This window comes from Neoarius graeffei, chromosome 23 (assembly GCF_027579695.1).
Source record: "Neoarius graeffei isolate fNeoGra1 chromosome 23, fNeoGra1.pri, whole genome shotgun sequence".
NCBI lineage: Eukaryota > Metazoa > Chordata > Actinopteri > Siluriformes > Ariidae > Neoarius > Neoarius graeffei.
This window is the reverse complement of record NC_083591.1, coordinates 10,623,770-10,646,924: the sequence shown is the minus strand read 5'-3', so window position 1 is coordinate 10,646,924 and position 23,155 is coordinate 10,623,770. Positions and strand designations below refer to the sequence as shown.

The window sequence follows — 23,155 nt, the reverse complement described above, 5'->3', positions numbered from 1 at the left end:
AAGTTTCAACCTGACCACATGGACAAAGAAAAAGCCTTCTGGAGGAAAGCTGTATGGTCAGATGAGACAAAGATTGAGTTGTTTGGCCACAATGACCACCATGTACAGAGGGACACTGTACCAGCTGGTGGTGGTGGTAGGATCATCATGCTCTGGGGCTGTTTTGCTGCCAGTGGAACTGGTTCATTCCACAAAGTGGATGGAATAATGAAGAAGGAGGACTACCTCAGAATTCTTCAGCATAAACCATCAGAAACCTGAACACGACTTGGGACTTGGGAGTTACAACAGGACAATGAACCCAAACACACATCAGAGCTGGCTGTGGAGGATAAAGCAGGCTAACATTAAGCTTAAAACAAGTCCTGACTTCAACCCTATTATAAGTTGAGTCCATGCCAAGAAAAAAAAAACAAATTTAATTGAACTCTACCAATTCTACCATGAAGAGTCATGAAATATCCAACCAGAATTCTGTCAGAAGCTTGTTCATGGTAAAGAAAAATGTTTGGTCAAGGTGAATCTTGCGAAGAGACATTTTACCCAAATATTAGGCGTGCTGTATGTATATTTTTGACCCTGTATGTATACTTTTGACCCTGTGTTGATTTCAGAAAACCGAAAGAAAATTAAAACTTGTGCACCAAATTCTAGTGTTTTTTTATTATTAAAGATACAACCCCGATTCCAAAAAAGATGGGACAAAGTACAAATTGTAAATAAAAACGGAATGCAATGATGTGGAAGTTTCAAAATTCCATATTTTATTCAGGATAGAACATAGATGACATATCATATGTTTAAACTGAGAAAATGTATCATTTAAAGAGAAAAATTAGGTGATTTTAAATTTCACGACAACAACACATCTCAAAAAAGTTGGGACAAGGCCATGTTTACCACTGTGAGACATCCCCTTTTCTCTTTACAACAGTCTGTAAACGTCTGCGGACTGAGGAGACAAGTTGCTCAAGTTTAGGGATAGGAATGTTAACCCATTCTTGTCTAATGTAGGATTCTAGTTGCTCAACTGTCTTAGGTCTTTTTTGTCGTATCTTCCATTTTATGATGCGCCAAATGTTTTCTATGGGTGAAAGATCTGGACTGCAGGCTGGCCAGTTCAGTACCTGGACCCTTCTTCTACGCAGCCATGATGCTGTAAATGATGCAGTATGTGGTTTGGCATTGTCATGTTGGAAAATGCAAGGTCTTCCCTGAAAGAGAGGTCGTCTGGATGGGAGCATATGTTGCTCTAGAACCTGGATATACCTTTCAGCATTGATGGTGTCTTTCCAGATGTGTAAGCTGCCCATGCCACATGCACTAATGCAACCCCATACCATCAGAGATGCAGGCTTCTGAACTGAGCGCTGATAACAACTTGGGTCGTCCTTCTCCTCTTTAGTCCGAATGACACGGCGTCCCTGATTTCCATAAAGAACTTCAAATTTTGATTCGTCTGACCACAGAACAGTTTTCCACTTTGCCACAGTCCATTTTAAATGAGCCTTGGCCCAGAGAAGACGTCTGCACTTCTGGATCATGTTTAGATACGGCTTCTTCTTTGAACTATAGAGTTTTAGCTGGCAACGGCGGATGGCACGGTGAATTGTGTTCACAGATAATGTTCTCTGGAAATATTCCTGAGCCCATTTTGTGATTTCCAATACAGAAGCATGCCTGTATGTGATGCAGTTCTGGCTTTGACCCTTACGCACAGAGATTCTTCCAGATTCTCTGAATCTTTTGATATTATGCACTGTAGATGATGATATGTTCAAACTCTTTGCAATTTTACACTGTCGAACTCCTTTCTGATATTGCTCCATTATTTGTCGGCGCAGAATTAGGGGGATTGGTGATCCTCTTCCCATCTTTACTTCTGAGAGCCGCTGCCACTCCAAGATGCTCTTTTTATACCCAGTCATGTTAATGACCTATTGCCAATTGACCTAATGAGTTGCAATTTCGTCCTCCAGCTGTTCCTTTTTTGTACCTTTAACTTTTCCAGCCTCTTATTGCCCCTGTCCCAACTTTTTTGAGATGTGTTGCTGTCATGAAATTTCAAATGAGCCAATATTTGGCATGAAATTTCAAAATGTCTCGCTTTCGACATTTGATATGTTGTCTATGTTCTATTGTGAATACAATATCATTTTTTGAGATTTATAAATTATTGCATTCCATTTTTATTTACAATTTGTACTTTGTCCCAACTTTTTTGGAATCAGGGTTGTATATGCTGTACATTCTGCCACAGAAAAAGAACAGTTCAAAGAAATTACTGAAAGCCCAAATATTGCCATGACATTCATATCCAAGATGACATTCATGTCATTGTATGTAAACTTCTGACCACAACTGCACCTTGACTGTGCACTGACCGTTACATCATTCTGTCACTAAACAAACAACTGATCACACAGAGGTGCTCGCGGACAGCCGATATTTATTAGTTTGGTCCTGCGTTTCCTTTCTTCACAAATAACATAACGTCTTTTCTTCTCGCTTTCCGTCACTGTAGTTGGTCTTTCACGTTTCATTCGCACACTCACATCCTCCATTTTTCTCTCCTGTTTCAAATTTGTATCCCACAATGCCTTGCATGAACAGGGAAAGCCCACCATGTGATATATGACATAATATCTTGAATTGGGTCGTGGTGAAGCAGGAAAAAATTGTGGAGAATTTAGGGCTACGTCGCTAAATTCATTAATTATTCTATTTTAAAAAATAATAAAATTGGAAGTCTGTGATTCAAATTCAGTAGCTTTCAGTCCACTAAACAAAAATAATTGGGTGTCAGAGAAAATTCTTTGTACGACCTACACTTGAAAAATCTGAAAGGCAGTCTAGCTTCAATTATTCTGCTGTGCTGTTTTTGGCAATGACATTGCAACAATAGTATTTTCTCATTGTTCTGATAAATAACTGAAGGCTATGATTTATTCTTATAAAATTCCATATATAAAACAAGTAGTTTTAATTCTAGTTTTACTTATATTGTTCCCACTAGGTGGCGGCACGGTGGTGTAGTGGTTAGCGCTGTCGCCTCACAGCAAGAAGGTCCGGGTTCGAGCCCCGTGGCCGGCGAGGGCCTTTCTGTGCGGAGTTTGCATGTTCTCCCCGTGTCCGTGTGGGTTTCCTCCGGGTGCTCCGGTTTCCCCCACAGTCCAAAGACATGCAGGTTAGGTTAACTGGTGACTCTAAATTGACCGTAGGTGTGAATGTGAGTGTGAATGGTTGTCTGTGTCTGTGTGTCAGCCCTGTGATGACCTGGCGACTTGTCCAGGGTGTACCCCGCCTTTCGCCCGTAGTCAGCTGGGATGGGCTCCAGCTTGCCTGCGACCCTGTAGAACAGGATAAAGCGGCTAGAGATAATGAATGAATGAATGAATGAATGTTCCCACTAGCAAGCACTAAGTCACTGAGTTAAGTCCAGGTTGTCTTTTCGCAGGTGTGGCCTGGCCAGCTTGTCGGTTTGAAACAGAAATGTCTGTACACAACATGTATACAAACTATTGAATAATTTATACACATCACTATGTACCTGTTTTAAAATATAATTTAATATTGTAATCCATGAGAAGCTGAAACTACAGTTGAACTAAAGCAGCTAGGAACTGAAGTGGTTGTTTTTCGTTTTGTTTTTATATTTAATGATTTAGCATAACAATTTTAGATCAAATCTCAATTCAAACTGGAATCATAGTCAATCTGTAACATGGCTCAAAATTATTTTGATACTATCAAAATGGGATAGGCATGATATTTTGTGTGACTTCTAGTCACAACTTCTTGAAGGGTTAAAGCTAAAGAATAGTTCATATGTAAAAATATACAACCACATTTAGAAAAAGTTGAGATGCTGTGTAAAATACAGTGTAAAAAAAACAGAATGTGATGATTTTGTAAATCACAGAAACCCTATATTTCATTGAAAATAATACAACATGTTGCAACAAATGTTGAAACTGAGAAATTTTATTGCTGTTTGAAAACTACATCAAAAAAGTTGGGACATGTTTTGTTTACCAGTTTGTTGCATCACCTCTTCTTTTAAGAACACTCAGTAAATATTTAGGAACTGAGGAGACCAGTTGCTCTTGTTCTGAAATGAAATGTTGTCCCATTCTTCCCTGATATACAATTTCAGCTGCTCAACGTTCCGGGTCTCTTTTGTCATATTTTTCTTTTCATAATGCACCAAATGTTTTCAATGGATAAGAGGTCTAGACTGCAGGCAGGCCAGTTTAGCTCCTGGACTCTTTTACTATGGAGCCATGCATTTGTAATACGCACAGAATGCAGTTTGATATTGTCTTGTTGAAATAAGCAAGGCCTTCCCTGAAAGCTATACTGAGAGTTGGCCTAGTGGTTAGCGTGTTTGCCTCTTGATCGGGAGATCGTAAGTTCTACTTACAGTCGGGTCATACCAAAGACCATCAGTGTATTGCTTTTTTTGATGCCAGCATCAAAAAAGTTGGGACAGGTTTTGTTTACCACTTTGTTGCATCTGCTCATGGTCAGGTCATACCAAAGACCATCGCTGTATTGCAGCGTGCCTTGCCAGACTATTGTCTGGCAAGGCACACTGCAATACAGATGCGAGTGGGGAGTCAAACTCTCGTGGTTACCAGAGGACTAGCCCCCCACCGTAACCCTAGCTATGTAATAGGCAAGAGGCCGAGGGCTACAGAAACGGAGATCGGTGCCGCCCTATGCGCCACATGGCGTGGGAAGGAACTTTGACTTTCCTTGAGAGCAATGTCGTCCGGATTGCAGCATATTGCTCTGAAACATGTATATATGCCTTCCCAGAAGTGCAAGCTACCCATGTCATGTGCACTAATGCACCCTCATACCATCACAGATGCAGGCTTTTAAACTGTGCACTGATAACAAGCCGGATGGTCCTTCTCCTCTTTAGCCTGGAGGACGTGGTGTCCATGATTTCTAAAAAGAATTTCTACTTTCGATTCGTCAAACACAGGACAGTTTTCCACTTCACCTCAGTCCATTGTAAAGGACCTTGGGTCCAGAGAAAGCAGCGGTATTTCTAGATATTGTTTATATTTGGTTTCTTTGGATGGTAGAATTTTAACTTACATTTGTGGATGCAGTGGCAAGCTGTGTTCACAGACAATGGTTTTCAGAAATGTTCCTGAACCCATGCAGCAATTTTCACGACAGAATCATGTTTGTTTTTAACGCATTGTCGCCTGAGGACCTGTGAGGGAAATTTAGTGGATGAACATTCCTATTCTCTGTGTTTCTGTGTGTTGAGCTCAAGTGGCCTAATATACTGAGAAAGATGTTTTTTCCAATGTTGTAATCGCTTTTCTGTGGCCTTGGCTGGTGATAAGCAGGGTGCCTGAGTTCTCCATAACTACGCATCTGCCTGCACATACCAGAGCACACCAGGTGCACGCTTTAACAAAGCTTCATAGAAAATCTTGAGCCAATCACGTGAAGATGCAAGCAGTAAGCGAATGCCTTTAGAGTATAATAGATAACAGCCACAAAAACACAACTCAGAGTGCGCGTACTCTCGGCATCATCAGAAGTGGTTTCTTCTTCTATTCTTCTCTTTCCTTTCCTATTTTATATATCTGTTATATGAGCTACTATAATAAATAACTGAAAAGATGACTGCTAAGCATTTTGAAGTGTTTATTAGAAGTTTCCATTACAATTTGGCCCTATGCATCTGATCCTCGGACGACGGAACACTCCCAAGGCTACGGTGCGGAGCTGAGAACTCGGACGAGAGACCAGGCCATCAGAGCTCGCCGAACCAGTAAGTGATAACTTTGCATTCTTGTGTAAAGAAATTAGTGGAAACAGTATTTAAAGAATGATTCAAGAAATGGACAGAGATTTGTCCTAGTATTTAAAGAATGATATAAGAGATGGACAGAGATTTGTCCTAGTCAATGAAGACTGATATAAGAGATGGACAGAGATTCTCCCAGTCAAGGAAGACTGATATAAGAGACGAACAGAAGTTTGTCCGAGCCCAGGAGAACTGCTAAGCTGTGGTACCATCAATATGTTTGCCGAAACGGATAAAACACAATTTTGAGACAATAAACCGCGAGTAGTTTATTGGGTTGTGTAAGAGAAAAATCCACCCAAGTGACGACTGGGTAACGGCTCACCTACTTGAGCGAGGGAAGTACGGGTGCATGTCTCGACAGACTCACGTTCAGCGATTCATAACTGGGAGAGAATTGAGTTTTGCTCCCTTTGTTCTGTGTGAACAACTGGCCCGTTGGAGGAACGGGATAGAGAGGTTCGATTATGAAGTCGCAAAGACACACCGGTGTGCATGCAAAATATTGATGAATTAACAGAGTACTGTCCTCCTCCAAATTCTGAAACAGAGAAACAGCTTTTGTACACATACGTGAGTTGTCTTTGAGGTTGTTGTGCTAAATGATACCTACTTTAGTTTAAGGCAAATGTTAGATAAATTGTTTACTAATAAGAACACACCTAAAGGATTATTGTGTCGCATTTTTGGACATAGTCCAACTTGTTCTTCTTGTGATCCTAATAAAAAACTCAGCCATTGTTGTCATAACCTATTGATATAACAGTGTATAATGAGGAACAGAAACGGTAAGTTAGGGAAAGAAAAGGAAGAAGCAAGTAAGCCTGAAGCTACATGTGCTATAATAAGAATTGGATGTTCCTATGACAGCCCAAACATCCAGTTTATGAAAACCTCGTATGGCGAGGATTATTTGGCACTGTTTGATATATGGGTAAAGGACTGAAGGCCAATTTATGCTGACAACCCAGTTCTCGCAGATGGCGTCGCAGATGGCGTCTGCGTAGCCCCCCCACCTTCGCAGACGCTCTGCGCGCACCTCCCAAAAATTGTGACCACCGCAGAAGCCTTGCAGACAGCGTCGCAGACAAGAGGGCTCTGATTGGTCCACTCTACATCCGCTGTACATGCACTTCCGCTTCCCTACTTTCCCGGTTTGTTTTGTTTTCACGACTGCCATTTTTAAAAACACGAGCGAAGATGGAGCAGCACAAAGAGCGGTTGATTGAGGAAGTGAGGAAGTACGTACATCTATACGACTCCAGTTCTAGTCATTATAAGTAACCGGAGGATAAACACTCCACTAACCACACCCACCAACTACTCCTAGCGATTTCGTGACTACGCGCCCCCTTGCGTTGTGGCGGTGAATAACATTGCGCATGCCTATTACTCCCCACTCAACGATAAATTACAACTGTCTGCGAAAAGCTATCTGCGAAAGCCTTGTCGCAAGAGCATGCAGAGGCCCTTAGGATTCCCTGAGAAGGGCAGTTTTAGTCCCAGGCAGATAGGACAGTTAGAAGAAAAGTTGAAACAGAAGGAAAAAGAAGAGTCTGCACATAATGTTAAGTTCTTAGGGGACTGGAGGGCGTTTTCTGCATGGAAAGAAGAAACACTTAAGAGAGAGTACAAAAGAGAGAAACAACAGGCAGGGCTCTCACCCTCTTCTCGGTGTTTGAAATTTCAGATGGACCCTGACCTGGAGTCTGCCCCACCACCCCGACACACACTGCCTCCTCAGCAAGGCGGAGCATCATTCCCACAAGCGCCTCACCCACAGAAAGGGGGAGAAGTCGAGACAAAGCAAAAAAAAAAAAAACCTGAGCCTCTGGAATCTCTCCAGCCTACCAGCCGCCTCCAGCGTCAGCGCCTCTCAGTGCTTCTCCGTCACACATGAGATCCGTTCTTGCATATGGCAACGGAAGAGACACCCTCCTGGACCTGACCACATGCTCACCAGTGGGTCCACAAGGCTGTAACCTAAAGTCTGAAGTTCTTCATCTTCCAATGGTGGAAGTGGCTGGCGCTGACAGCGTGCTTCTAGTCCACGGACCCTGGATGACAGCTGATATCAAGGAAAGTATGGCTTCTCTTCCCAACGTGAGAGAGGTAGGAGGAAAGAGATTTGGTAATGAGCTGTTGATATTTTGCAGAGAATTCCGACCGACCACCCATGAACTTCGCCGCCTAATCATGACCAAGATGGGTATAGATTGGAACAAGGTTTCCAGAGAGTGGCCAGAAGCTGACCAGCAGATGGCAATAGTGAGTATAGAAATACCCTCACTGCTCTCTGTGCTCGTCTGATCGAAGCTTTTCCCTTGAACATAGACATTACTAAGATCAGTATGTGTAAGCAAGAAGATGGTGGTGTCAGCGTTTCTCGCCTGTCTCACCGCCGTGCATGAGAAACAGTGGCCTGACCAGACCCGCGACCATGGCTGGAGTGGAAGGCACTCCTGAGGTCTGGGAAGCGCACCTGCGGAACAGTTTCATGAATGGTATGAATCGAGCAGTGGCCAAGTCAGTAAAGCAGCTCTGTCTCCTGTGGGAAACCACCAGTTTCACCAAGATCGAGCAGTACGCTGTGCATGCAGAAAAGCTGCTGAAAGAGAAAGAGAAGACAAAGTCAACACAAAGAGACCAAGACCTACACGCTATCACTCTCACTCTTCTCCAGACTGCTCAGCCTGGACCTAGAGGAAGAGTTCAAGGTAGGGGCCGAGGCAGGATGACCTTGGGTGGCTCCTCCTGGATAAAAGGCGCAACCTGCTACAACTGCAATCGGAAGGGACACATGGCTCGAGATTGTCTCCACAGTAGCAGGCAGAAGCCCTGTGAGGAGTACAGCAAAGCAGACTGAGGGGCGGACTCCAGGAACTGGCCCCACACAGAGAACAGGGGAGGTAACACACACACACACACACACACACCTGATGATACACATAGACAGGACCATTCACATAACGTTAAACACATTAGTAGCAGCACCTGCATGCAACAGCAAGACTACACAGAAATGCCCGATACACCAGTCCAAATAGATACACCTGAAGTTGCATTAAGTTTGTTAAAATACACAACTACTCCCTGCTCTAAACTCCCTTGTATGCCCCTCACTGTATGTGGGCATGTGTTAACCTTTTTAGTAGATTCTGGAGCAGGACACTCAGTGATACAACATGGGGTACTTCCAGTAGACCCACCGCTTAGCTCAAATTCTATTCAGACGATGGGCATCTCAGGACGACCTGTAACTGAAACTTTCTCAGTCAACCTCCCGTGTAAAAGCGAGGGAGGAATAGTTACATCCCACTCATTCCTCATCTCACATACATGTCCAGTAAATTTGTTAGCACGTGATTTAATGTGCAAATTAGGAGTAAATCTCACGTCCACTCCAAATGGACTAACTATTGAAGTAAGTGAAATGTGCGGTGTGCAGTATGGGTTTGGAAGCCCCCTGTATGTGTATGTCTGGCGGCTCTGCTCAGATCAACTTGCACAAACTCCCAAACACCTTGTACAGCTCGCACACTTGAACACCTCATCAGTTGAGACAGATTATATGAAAGAGGAAGATTTACATTGCACAGCACATGTTCACCAAGGGCAAGATGTAGAGTTTGAAAAGACTTGGTTTGCAGACCCCCACACATGTGAAAGATTGACCCTCAAAACTACATATTGGTCTAAACATTATTGCGCTGTGCAGGTCCATTTTACTCGTTGTCCGAACAATTGCATCAATGTTCATCGCAGTGCTCTCAAACATGTTATGCGCAGCCTCGTCTCAGAGGACTCTGAGGTCGGTTGCTGCCAGCATGATTTCTTTGACATCGTTAATTCTATACCCCATGTCTCATTAGCAAAGCCACGAGCCGCCCATTGGAAAGACGTGGGGGAGTGGGTTAAGAAGTGCGCAGCCAATCGCAATGAATGGTCCCAAACAGAGGACCCTAGTGTGTTGTTTTGCCAAAAGCTTTGGGTCTACAAAGTCATGCTATGTGTGTGCATGTTAAGCGCAGCGTAATATTAGCCACTGATGACCGGGATCCTGGGGACCCCGGCCATAGTGGCCTGTTTGTCTCTGTTTCCACAGGCATAACTCCAGCAGAGGTGCACCCCAAATTGGCGGGAATTCCAAATTCCATTTGGGCGAAGGGTAAACATGATATAGGCCTAATAAAGAATGCTGAACCAGTGGTGATCACCCCCAAATCAGATTTCAGGCCTAAACAGACGCAATACCCACTTAAACCAGAAGCAATCGCAGGTATAAGACCGGTCTTTGATTAGCTGCTGAAGGCAGATGTAATTGTCCCTTGCCAGGACTCTCCAGTGCGCACTCCTATTTTCCCAGTTAAGAAGGCAAGAAAACCGTCCCAGCCCGATGAGTGGAGGTTTGTCCAAGATCTGCAAGCAGTCAATGCTGCGGGTGTTCCGCGCACCTGATGTCCCTAAAGAGCACTCTGCAGACTGTGTTGCTCTCACTAACGATTTTTGTTCCCCCAGGGCAGACTTAAAGAGCGACCCTTTGGAAAATTCAGACATGATCCTCTATGTGGATGGTTCAGCCTCCAGAGACCCAGAGACGGGAAAGAACAAAGTAGGTTTTGCCGTAATCTCAGATCACGAGGTCCTCAAGGCGTCGTGTCTGCCCTCAAACCTGTTGGCACAGGCCACAGAGCTCTGTGCCCTTATTGAGGCATGCAAATTGGCTGCAGGGCAATCTGTCAATATTTTTACGGACAGTAGGTATGCAGCTGGTGTTGTGCACAATTTTGGCACCATTTGGAAACACAGAAATTTTCTCACTAGCACAGGATCTCCCATTGCACATCATAAACTGGTCTCTGAGTTGTTGGATGCTATTCTACTCCTTAGAGCCATTGCTGTGTGTAAGTGTGCTGCCCATACTAACAATACTGATCTTGTGTCTCAAGGGAATGCCAGGGCGGATGCAGCAGCTAAGTGTGCAGCCTCAGCTTCCAGTTCACCCTCTAACCTTGCTTTTCCTCAGGTTTCTACCCCCTGTTTACAGCTAGCAGACCTTCAGAGCACTGCCACCCAGGACGAGAGACAAGTCTGGAAACAGGCCGGCTGTATCTTTGCAAACTTGGTCTAGGTTTGTCCCTCGGGCCGTCCCTGTCTACCGAAATACATGTTCCCTTTCTATGCAAAATTGGCACATGGGCTCACCCATGTGTCAAAAGGGGGGATGGTAGCAGAAGTAGCAAAGAGATGGTTCACAAAGGGGTTTTCAAATTATGCTGCGAAATTTTGCAAGCAATGCTTGATATGTGCACAAGATAATGCAGGTCAAGGTATCAAACTAACTCAAGCAGCACACCCAATACCAGACAAACCATTTGATCATCTCCAAATGGACTTCATTGAATTGACACCTAGTGAAGGGAAAAGGTATTGCCTGGTAATAGTTGACGTTTTCAAAATGGGTTGAAGTATTTCCCACAGCTAAACAAGACTCGGAGGCAGTAGTCAAAGCACTCCTGAGAGATATAATTCCTAGGTGGGGTATACCTAGCAAAATCTCAAGTGACAATGGAACACCCTTTGTTAATGCAGCCCTAAAGAAAATAGGAGCATTCCTAAGGATAGACCTGAAACAACTTTGTGCCTACCATCCTGCCAGTGTGGGAGCAGTAGAGGGAAAATGGGTCCCTTAAAAATAAACTAAGCAAAGCTTGTGCAGAAACAGGGCTAGGATGGACAAAGGTCCTCCCTGTAGTACTCATACAAATGAGGATGCAAACTAGGCCTAAACATGGGTTAAGCCCATTTGAAATTCTGTTTGGACGAGTACCCAACATGGGGATAGGGCCAGCCCAAGGAACACTGCCGAACAGCAGACTGTGTGATAATGCAATGTTGAATTACTGTGCAACGTTGCCCTCTGCTTTGAAATCTATCCACAAACAGGTAAAAGAGGCACTTCCCAAACCCGCTGAGGGACCTCTGCATAATCTACAACCAGGGGCTTGGATAGTGGTGAAGGATTTCCGACGAACCAAGTGGAACAAGCCACGGTAGAATAGCCCATTCCAGGTCCTGCTCACGACCCCAATGGCAGTGAAGGTCACAGGCAGAGTGACGTGGATCCACGCTAGCCACTGCAGTAGGGTTCCTGAACTGGCTGAGCAGGAGGGAAAAGAAGGCCTGAGTGACCCAGATGCTGACTAAAGCTCGTGAGGAAGAAAGGCATCACTACATGGAACAGTGCGAGTATCACATCAATCACGCATGCACCCTCAATAAGGAAGAGTATTTCAGTGTCTAGCCGATAGATAAGTCTTAGGGTTTCGAGTTTCCTCCAAGTCCCGTTGAGGTGGGACGAGGGCTGATAGGGCGTGCCCACCCTCTGAGCACCAATACACGTCAAGAAGGGCAAGGGTTAACTCGGAGACATAGTTAACATAAAATGAAGAGGGTAAATCATTATAAGCTAGGTCCAGTCATGGGCCTGAGCATCCTGATCCTGCTGGGGCTCACGGGAGGATCCGTGTGGTGGTTGATACAGGGAACCCAGGCTGACACAGAGTCAAAGACAGTTGGTTTAGTGGATGAAAGACTCTGATTCCATCCACCATACCGGTCCTGGGTTTAGTGATTGTGATGCTATGTTTGCTCCCTGTTTCCTGTCAATGTTGTATGTCTGTGTTTCAGAGGCAGCTGACAAATATTGGTTACCAGATGGGAAAATAGACTCAGACGACTTACCTGACTGGCCTCCAAACCCACACGAAGACTATAACCCACCGTTCGATGACATCAGCACAGTTGACATGAAACTAGTCCTGACTTAATACACTTTCATTATGATTGTTTCCTGTTCTATTATTCCTGATCTATGTACAGTATATGGCTTGCTAGCATTAACTTAAGACCTCTATGTCTTATAAAAAACAGCCTTAGCATTATCCCTGTACACTCAGTGACATGTTAAGTCAAATCTCTCTGAGAACTCTTATCACTGAAACTGTGTACAGTTCTTTTCTTTCTTTAGCAATCATTATCCTGTAGGATAAAAAGGGGGGAGAATATGAGGGACTTTTAGTGGATGAACATTCCTATTCTCTGTGTTTCTGTGTGTTGAGCTCAAGTGGCCTAATATACTGAGAAAGATGTTTTTTCCAATGTTGTAATCTCTTTTCTGTGGCCTTGACTGGTGATAAGCAGGGTGCCTGAGTTCTCCATAACTACGCATCCGCCTGCACATACCAGAGCACGCCAGGTGCATGCTTTAACAAAGCTTCATAGAAAATCTTGAGCCAATCACGTGAAGATGCAAGCAGTAAGCGAATGCCTTTAGAGTATAATAGATAACAGCCACAAAAACACAACTCAGAGTGCGCGTACTCTCGGCATCATCAGAAGTGGTGTCTTCTTCTATTCTTCTCTTTCCTTTCCAATTTTATATATCTGTTATATGATCTACTATAATAAATAACTGAAAAGATGACTGATAAGCGTTTTGAAGTGTTTATTAGAAGTTTCCATTACAGACCTGAAAATCACAGACACCCAGTATTGGTTTTCAGCCTTGTCTCTTGCATACAGAAATTTCTCCAGATTCTCTGAATCTTTTAATTATTATGTACCATAGATGACGTGATCCCCAAATTCTTTGCAATTTTACATTGAGGAACGTTATTCTTAAGTTGTTGCACTGTTTGCCCACGCAGTCTTTCACAGAGCAGTGAACCTCTCCCCATCTTTACTTCTGAGAGACTCCGCCTCTCTGGGATGCTCTTTTTATACCCAGTCATGTTACTGACCTGTTGGCAATTAACATTATTAGTTGTCGGATTGGGGTGTTTTTTTGTTTGTTTGTTTCTTTTTAGCATTGCACAACTTTTCCAGTCTTTTGTTGCCCATCCCAACTTTTTTGGTATGTGTTGTTGGCATTAAATTCAAAATGAGCACATATATTTTTGAAAAAAAAAACAATCATATTTCTTGGTTTCAACATTTGATATGTCATCTTTGTACTGAGGGGTGGCACGGTGGTGTAGTGGTTAGCGCTGTCGCCTCACAGCAAGAAGGTCCTGGGTTCGAGCCCCGGGGCCGGCGAGGGCCCTTCTGTGTGGAGTTTGCATGTTCTCCCCGTGTCCGCGTGGGTTTCCTCCGGGTGCTCCGGTTTCCCCCACAGTCCAAAGACATGCAGGTTAGGTTAACTGGTGACTCTAAATTGACCGTAGGTGTGAATGTGAGTGTGAATGGTTGTCTGTGTCTATGTGTCAGCCCTGTGATGACCTGGCGACTTGTCCAGGGTGTACCCCGCCTTTCGCCCGTAGTCAGCTGGGATAGGCTCCAGCTTGCCTGCGACCCTGTAGAAGGATAAAGCGGCTAGAGATAATGAGATGAGATGAGATCTTTGTACTGTTTGCAATGGAACATAGTATTTCCATGATTTTCAAATCATCACATTCTGTTTTTATTTCCATTTTACACGGCATCCCAACTTTTTTGGAAACAGGGTGGACATCGAAAGAATTAAATATACAGACTTTAACCACGGCGGCACGGTGGTGTAGTGGTTAGTGCTGTCGCCTCACAACAAGAAGGTCCGGGTTTGAGCCCCGTGGCCGGCGAGGGCCTTTCTGTGCGGAGTTTGCATGTTCTCCCCGTGTCTGCGTGGGTTTCCTCCGGGTGCTCTGGTTTCCCCCACAGTCCAAAGACATGCAGGTTAGGTTAACTGGGGACTCTAAATTGACCGTAGGTGTGAGTGTGAATGGTTGTCTGTGTCTATGTGTCAGCCCTGTGATGACCTGGCGACTTGTCCAGGGTGCACCCCGCCTTTCGCCCGTAATCAGCTGGGATAGGCTCCAGCTTGCCTGCGACCCTGTAGGACAGGATAAAGCGGCTAGAGATAATGAGATGAGATGAGACTTTAACCATGTACTGAGCTTGTGGAGGAGTTAGTGGCAGAATGAAAATGTATACTCAAAGTGTGTGTATCAGGCGAAATTAATGTTCTGGCTTGGGTCAGGCAGTCAAAAAGACTGAGGTGTAGTTCAAACCCATAAACGAGAAGAAAAAAAAACATGATAATCTTCACAAAAAATTTTCACCAAATACTAAATAAATGAAATAGTGTGTTTAAATATCCAATCCCATCATTTAGAAATAGGATTGACCTTCAAAACTAAACTCGCTGTTCTTTGTTTCCTCATGCATTTTATTTCTTTTAACCAAGAAGTTAAAACAGCTGTGATTTCAAGCTTGAGGTGCCTTTGAGGTCAGAGCTCATCACCACTCTCTGATTGTGCAGACTCACTCCATATCATTATAGTTGATCAATATCTCTTTACTCAGTTCCACTGCCATGGGACACAGTTGCCTCAGCAACCAGGCTCAGGTAAGAATCTGCTGGCTAAAGGTCCAATCATCTCAACTGAAACCCACCGACTAAACACAGTTTTGTCTCAACATTAGATGAAACATTACATTGGCTGTACTTCAATACTATTCTTTTCATGCCTTGGTCAACTGCTCTTTACCAGTCCCTCTATTATAGGCAGCATGGTTGTGTAAGTGGTTAGCACGGTCGCCTAACAGCAAGAAGGTTCTGGGTTCAAGCTCAGCGGCCGGTGGGGGCCTTTCTGTGTGGAGTTTGCATGTTCTCCCCGTGTCTGCGTGGGTTTCCTCCGGGTGCTCCGGTTTCCCCCACAGTCCAAAGACATACGGTTAGGTTAATATGGAATGGCCTTGGGCTGAGGTGCCCTTGAGCGAGGCACCTAACTCCCAACTGCTCCCCGGGTGCTGTTAGCATGGCTGCCCACCCCTCTGGGTATGTGTGTGCTCATTGCTTATGTGTGTGTGTTCACTGCTTCAGATGGGTTAAATGCAGAGAGGAATTTCACAAGCGTGTGATGAATAAAGTTATTGTTCATCTATTACCCCTTTTCAACCAACAAGGCACAGGTTCTTGAACTGGTTCCATTCAGCTAGTAAACCAGAATATGTTGCACTCGTTGCACTTTATGTTGTAGATTGTAGTCTGTAGTCTTGTAGACTGTAGTCCTGTGATGTTTAATGTCGCACCAGGGTCCTGGAGAAATGCAATCTCATTTTAACTGTGTACTGTACCAACTGTATATGGTTGAAATGACAAATAAAAAAACCTTAACCTTAACCATGTTTTCACTAGTTTTGAGTGGAACCATTGTAATCAAGGATGCGTCATGAACAAAGAGTGTTGCACAATAGAGCTTTTCTGTTACTGCAGATATTTGTTTTCATTCCATTTTTTTTTTTTACCTCCAACAACTTTGTTGGAGGAGATTGTTTTCGCCTCAGTTTGTTTGTTTGTTTGATTGTTTGTTTTCTTTTCCCAACATAACTCAAAAAGTAGCAAATGGATTTTGATGAAATTTTGAGGAAAGGTGGGCCATGGGCCAAGGAACAAATTATTAGATTTTGATGCAAATCCGGATATGTATGTGGATCCAGAATGTTTTTGTCTGTTCCTAATGTAACTCAAAAAGTAGTGAATGAATTTTGATGAAAATTTCAGGAAAGGTGAGCCATGGGCCAAGTAACAATTGATTAGATTTTAATGCAAATCCAAGTATGTGGCTTGGCAGAGGTATGCACTCTACAGAAGAAGAAGAAGACTTTATTTGTCACATGCACACTCAAGCACAGTGAAATTCGTCCTCTCCATTTAACCCATCTGAAGCAGTGAACACACGCATGCACATACACAAGTGAGCAATGAGCACATACACATACCCAGAGCAGTGGGCAGCTATGCTACAGCACCCAGGGAGCAGTTGGGAGTTGGGTGCCTTGCTCAAGGGCACCTCAGCCCAAGGCCGCCCCATGTCTCACTGATGCTGTCACAGTTCATGCTGGAAAATCTGGGAACCAGCTTTTAAAGTTCTGAACCAAATAATTTTTGGTCTAAATGCTCTTAACAGTGCATAAAAATAAATAACAGAATTCATTTCTTGTTGCAAGAAGGTTCTGGGTTCGAGCTCAGTGACAGACAGGGGCCTTTCTGTGTGGAGTTTGCATGTTCTCCCCGTGTCTGCATGGGTTTCCTCTGGGTACTCCGGTTTCCCCAACAGTCCAAAGACATGCCGTTAGCCTATTTGGTGTCTCTAAATTGCCCATAGGTGTGAATGTGTGTGTGAATGGTTGTTTCCCAAGCCCAGAAATGGGAGGGTTGTGGCAGGAAGGGCATCTGGCATAAAACTATGCTCCAATTAATATGACACGTGGATCAATAGGGGCCACATGGACACCGGCCTGGCAATACTGCTGGATAAGGAAGAAGAAGAAGAACCCGTTCCTTGGTGGAAAAGGGGTATCTGTGAAACTCATGTATCCATCTGAAAGGCCATTTCAATAGTCTGAGATAAAATGAAGTTGGTTAGATGAGGAACGGCAATGAAATATTTAATATTACAAACTAGAGGTGCATACATTTGTGGTCAGAAGTTTACATGCAGTGACATGAATGTCATCTTGGAATTTATCTCATTTGTCTAGAATTTGGTGTACAAGTTTTAATTTTCTTTGGGTTTTCTGAAATTAACACAGGGTCAAAATTATACATACAGAGTCAAAAATTTACATACACTCACTTGGAGTATTAATTCAGAGGTGCCGAAACTTCCAAAATGTCTCTTATCTTGCCAAGGCCGAGGTCTCTTAACTTCCTGTTAGTGATCATGATTGACTACAGCTGGTAGCTTCTCTGTGCCTTCATAAAAAGGGTTTGTTTACAGCACTCATTGGATTGACCAACACACAGTAAAATGGAAAAGTCCAAGGACCTCAGTGCAGATCTGAGGAAGAGGATTGCATATGTACACAACTCCGGAATGTCTCTTGGGGCCATTTCTAAACAACTGCAAATTCCAAGATCAGTTCAAACAATTGTATCCAAGTTATTGTAAGGTGTAGTCACTTTACCAAGCCACTTTTCTTCAAGAAAACCCAAACTGTCACCCTCAGCTGAAAGGAAATTGGTTTGGATGGTCAGGAACAACCTGGGAACCACCATGGCACAGCCCTGCCATGAACTGGAAGCTGATGGATCACTGTCTACAGTTCAGTGAGTTTTACATCACCATGGACTAAGAGACTGCTATCCAAGAAATAACCCCCTGCTCCAAAATTGACACCTTCAAGCTTAACTAAAGTTTGAAGATGACCACACGGACAAAGAAAAAGCCTTCTGGAGGAAAGCTGTATGGTCAAATGAGACAAAGATTGAGTTGTTTGGCCACAATGACCACCATGTACAGAGGGACACTGTACCAGCTGGTGGTGGTGGTAGGATCATCATGCTCTGGGGCTGTTTTGCTGCCAGTGGAACTGGTTCATTCCACAAAGTGGATGGAATAATGAAGAAGGAGGGCTGCCTCAGTATTCTTCAGCATAAACCATCAGAAACTTGAACACGACTTGGGAGTTACAACAGGACAATGAACCCAAACACACATCAGAGCTGGTTGTGGAGGATAAAGCAGACTAACATTAAGCTTAAAACAAGTCCTGACTTCAAGCCTATTGAAAATATATGGACCGTGCTTATAAGTCGAGTCCATGCCAAGAAAAAAAAAAACACATTTAATAGAACTCTACCAATTCTACCATGAAGAGTCGTGAAATATCCAGAAGAGACATTTTACCCAAATATTACGTGGGCTGTATGTATATTTTTGACCCTGCGTTGATTTCAGAAAACCCAAAGAAAATTAAAACTTTTGCACCAAATTCTAGTGTTTTTTTATTAAAGATGTATGCTGTACAATCATTCTGCCACAGAAAAAGAACAGTTCAAAGAAATTACTGAAAGCCCAAATATTGCCATGACATTCATATCCAAGATGACATTCATGTCACTGTATGTAAACTTCTGACCACAACTGTATATGCTTACATATGTAATCTACTGTTCTACTTCCTTATGTTCCAGACTTCCAGGGCAGTTTCCTTCCAGAACTAGTAGAGACTGCATATCAGAATTATCAGAAAGTTTTGTAACTCTATTACCCCAGAAAGTGCATTCTTAGACAATATTTACAACAACTGCTGATACCTTTTTTCTAATGTGTAATGTTGATTGCTCAAAGCACTGATATTGGTCTGTCTTGCTCATTAAAGGTGATGCTGATCCTTATTCAGGATAAAATCCACTCAATTGCTGACAGTAGTGTTATTTGAGAATTAGACTCATTTGAGTGCTAATATTGCTTCAATTGAGTCATTCAAGTACTGATATCGCTCTATACTGATAATAAGAATCACTCAGTGTTTTAGTGTAATTGATGATGAATCACCCAATCTATACTGGAACTTACTGGGAATGAAAAAACATGCAAGCCACTGATGCATGTTTGAATTCCAGTCCCTAACACAGACATTCAATGCTGACCTATAGCGCATGCAATTCACCATTTCCTTTGGCTAGAATGATGGACAAAAAAGCTGTCTTCAATGAAACACACTTTTTATGAATTCTGTTCTCCTTCTAAGAAGAAGAAGCCTTTACTTGTCACATGCACACTCAAGCACAGTGAAATTTGTCCTCTTCATTCAAGCCATTTGAACCCATCTGCACGCACACACACAAGTGAGCAATGAGCACACAGACACACCCAGAGCAGTGGGCAGCTATACTACAGCACCCGGGGGAGCAGTTGGGGGTTAGGTGCCTTGTTCAAGGGCACTTCAGCCCAAGGCTGCCCCATGTTAACCTAACTGCATGTCTTTGAACTGTGGGGGAAACCGGAGGACCTGGAGGAAACCCATGCAGACATGTGGAGAACATGCCTGCTGGGCTTGAACCCAGAAACTTCTTGCTGTGAGGCAACAGTGCTGACCACTACACCACTACACTACTACACCCTGACCGGGAATCGAGCTGGGTCGGCATGGTGGTGTAGTGGTTAGCACTGTCGTCTCACAGCAAGAAGGTTCTGGGTTTGAGCCCAATGGCCAACAGGGGGCCTTTCTGTGTAGAGTTTGTATGTTCTCTCCGTGTCTGCATGGGTTTGCTCCGGTGTCCCCCAAAGACATGCAGGTTAGGCTAACTGGTGGCTCTATATTGACCGTAGGTGTGAGTGTGAATGGTTGTTTGTCTCTCTGTTGCCCCTTTTCCACCAAAGCAGTTCCAGGGCTGGTTCGGGGCCAGTGCTTAGTTTGGAACCGGGTTTTCTGTTTCCACTGACAAAGAACTGGCTCTGGGGCCAGAAAAAACGGTTCCAGGCTAGCACCAACTCTTTGCTGGGCCAGAGGAAAGAACCGCTTACGTCAGCGGGGGGGGGGGCGGAGTTGTTAAGACTGACAACAATAGCAAGACCGCGAAAGGTCACTATTTTTAAGCAACGAGAAGCAGCAGCTGTACAAACGTGAAGTCATCCATTATTGTTGTTGTTGCTGCTTCTTCTCTGTGTTGTTGTTGTTGCTTCGATGTTCGCGCCAAGGTTTATGCAAACGCAGCGACGTAACTGACGTATACAGCGACATAATGACGTGGCTCCCCTTAGCACCCCGAGCTATGGAAAAGCAAACTGGTTCTCAGCTGGCTCGCAAGTTGAACGAGTTGTGAACCAGCACCAGCACTGGCCCCAAACCAGCCCTGGAACTGATTTGGTGGAAAAGGAGTATCTGTCAGCCCTGTGATGACCTGGCGACTTGTCCAGGGTGTACCCCACCTCTCGCCCATAGTCAGCTGGGACAGGCTACAGCTTGCCCGCGACCCTGCACAGGATAAGCGGTTACAGATAATGGATGGATGGGAATTGGACCCGAGCTGCGGCTGCAAGAGCGCCGAAACCTAGCCACTAGACCAACAGAGAGTGCCCATGTACAGCTCTACCAGAGCAAAGCCTGAAAAAATAAGTTGAACTCATTAACATTCCTCTCCATAGAAATCTCTAGTAAAAGGCAAAAGATTTATGTGTCAATGAAGAGAAACCTGAGCTCTATTGGTTTGCATAGCAAGTTGAATCAACTGCCAAGCACCAGAATGGCGCTATCAACAATACTGGCTGTGTCGTCTGCCTGTATGCAATGCAGTGTCATCCATAACACTAGTATCAGTGGAAAAGCATACAGATTTCCATTTGGCCAATCATATGTGAATGCATCCTGGCCCAGAACCTCTGCCTCTGTCCTGTCATGAACTATATTGAACAGTGAAATGTCGACATCTTCTCAGCTGTAGGTGTTCAAAATTCACCTCTTTGTGAATCTCCAGCCAGACAGTGCTGTCTGTTGAAACAGTATAGTAGCTCGGCAGCTCTCAGATGCAGAAGGTGTGCATCTGCACAATTACTAAGTTTGCTTGTCAATCTCAACATTGTTTGAGCTTGTGCCCTTTGGTGGATGATGCAAAACCACTGTAGTGTTATTCTTCTGCAATAGTACCTTAGGGGTTCCTGGTTCGACTGGATCCTCAAGTGCATCACATAGACCAGTGCAGTCCCCTTACAAAAAAGAAGTTTATTCAAGTGTGCTTCTAGTATACTTCTTTTAAACTAAAAATAAGAGAGTATGCTTTCAGTTTACTTTTTATTTACTTATCAGAGATATACTTAATAAAGTTATACATAAGTATACTCGGCTTATACTGAAAAGTCTAAGTATATTAAGCTACTTAAACTTTTGATCAAGATATACTTAACAAAAGCGGAATGAAGTATTAAAATATTTGTGCCTTATGTTTAAGTGCCCTGTAGTTGTGCTTATCCTTTTGATAGTAGCCTATAAAATACTTCTTTTTCACACATATTGGCTTCTTTGTGATATATGGCAGCATGTTTGAAATCCCATCTTTTAAACCTACATGTACCATAAGTTTGTCGTCGGCTCTGGGGTGGAATAGCTTAAGGTACAAAACACTTAAGTTGTCTACTGGTAGTGTGCATGAGGTAAGGGTTAGGGCTAGAAAACTAATAGTATACCTAGATTGCAGTAGACTTCAAAACTAGAAAGTGGACTAGATGTATATAACCAGTAACTAATACTGTAGCATATTTCCAGTATACTACAAAGTATATTTTAGTAAACTAAAAAGTGGACTAGAAGTATAAAACCAGTAAACTCATAGTATATTTCCAGTACACTATGAAGTATGCTTTTGTAAACTAAAGAGTGGACTACAAGTATCGAACTAGTAAACTATTAGTATACAAGTTTATTTGTGGTCTACTTGCAGTACAAAATAAAAAATACTAGTTGTATACTCAAAGTTTACTTCTCTTAGACTTAAAGTCTACTTTTTACAAACTAAAGGTGGGCCAATTTAGTCCCAAGAAGTATTAGATTAGTTTACTTACAAGTATACTGTAAGTACATTGATATCAGTATACTTGGTACACAAAAGTAGACTTAACAAAATATACTTTAACTTTACTTAAGTATACTTAATAAGATGAACTTGAAGGATACTTCTGTCTGATAAGGGTCACCTTGCCAGACATCTCTTCACTAACCTTAATTATGCTGACGATGCTGCATTTCTGGCATTGAGAATAAGACAGCAACTGAGAGTCTGTAAGGCAGCTACGTATACTGCACTTTATTGCGTTATTGCATTGCTGCTGATGGTTTCTGCATTTGGCCCATGCTCACTAGCAGCTTGTCTGCTTTGTGCTCCAAGCCAGTGAAAGTGTACATTCTTTCTTCTCCACAGGGCTAAGGAGCTGAACCCTCTGTCTGTTCTTTTGATTGTGCCACAGAGGACCTTGCTCACCTTTTCCTTGCAGTAACATCATATGTAAAAATATGTTTGTCAAAGATGCTCCAGTCTCAAGCAATTAGGGCAACTGCAAACAATGGACCGTTAATAAATCACTACTAAAATTGTCAAGACCCAAGGACGATGTAATACATGCTCCCTGATGGTGCAGATTCTACCAGAACAATACCAGAATAATTTTTCTGAGGTGTTTCTTAAAGTCGGCATATCAGACGCTCCGTGCTGCGGAAATTCTGCATGCAGACGCTCATCTAAGTTTCCAAATCTGTAATTGCTTAACTCTTGAATATTTTCTATCGTGAATACTATCATTAAAAAGCTTTTAATCTCTGCTTTCCAAAAAAATTCTCGTTAAGATCTGTCCAGTACTTTGGCAGGTTGAAGTTAGTACAACAGAGTCCACTCTCTACTCGCATGGTGTCGGGAAACTGCCGGTGCTTTTTGAGTCACGGGAAAGCGCTCAGGCTCTCCTCTCTCTCTCTCTTCTGATCGGTTTCCGACTGGATTACTAGTGAATATCAATCAGATAACTTTAACAGGGATGTTCTGACTCTAAATTGACCGTAGGTGTG

The 23,155-nt window shown here is 43.3% G+C and overlaps 1 protein-coding gene and 1 non-coding gene across 2 annotated transcripts in view; both read right to left on the bottom strand.

Moving 5' to 3' along the window:
• dscamb (Down syndrome cell adhesion molecule b) overlaps positions 1-23,155 on the bottom strand; it is a 390,833-nt gene that overhangs the window by 160,821 nt on the left and 206,857 nt on the right. The gene's annotated exons all lie outside the window — the stretch shown is intronic.
• Positions 20,693-20,805, bottom strand: LOC132872000 (U5 spliceosomal RNA). Its single transcript, XR_009651366.1, has one exon. It is a non-coding gene; the product is annotated as a U5 spliceosomal RNA (small nuclear RNA).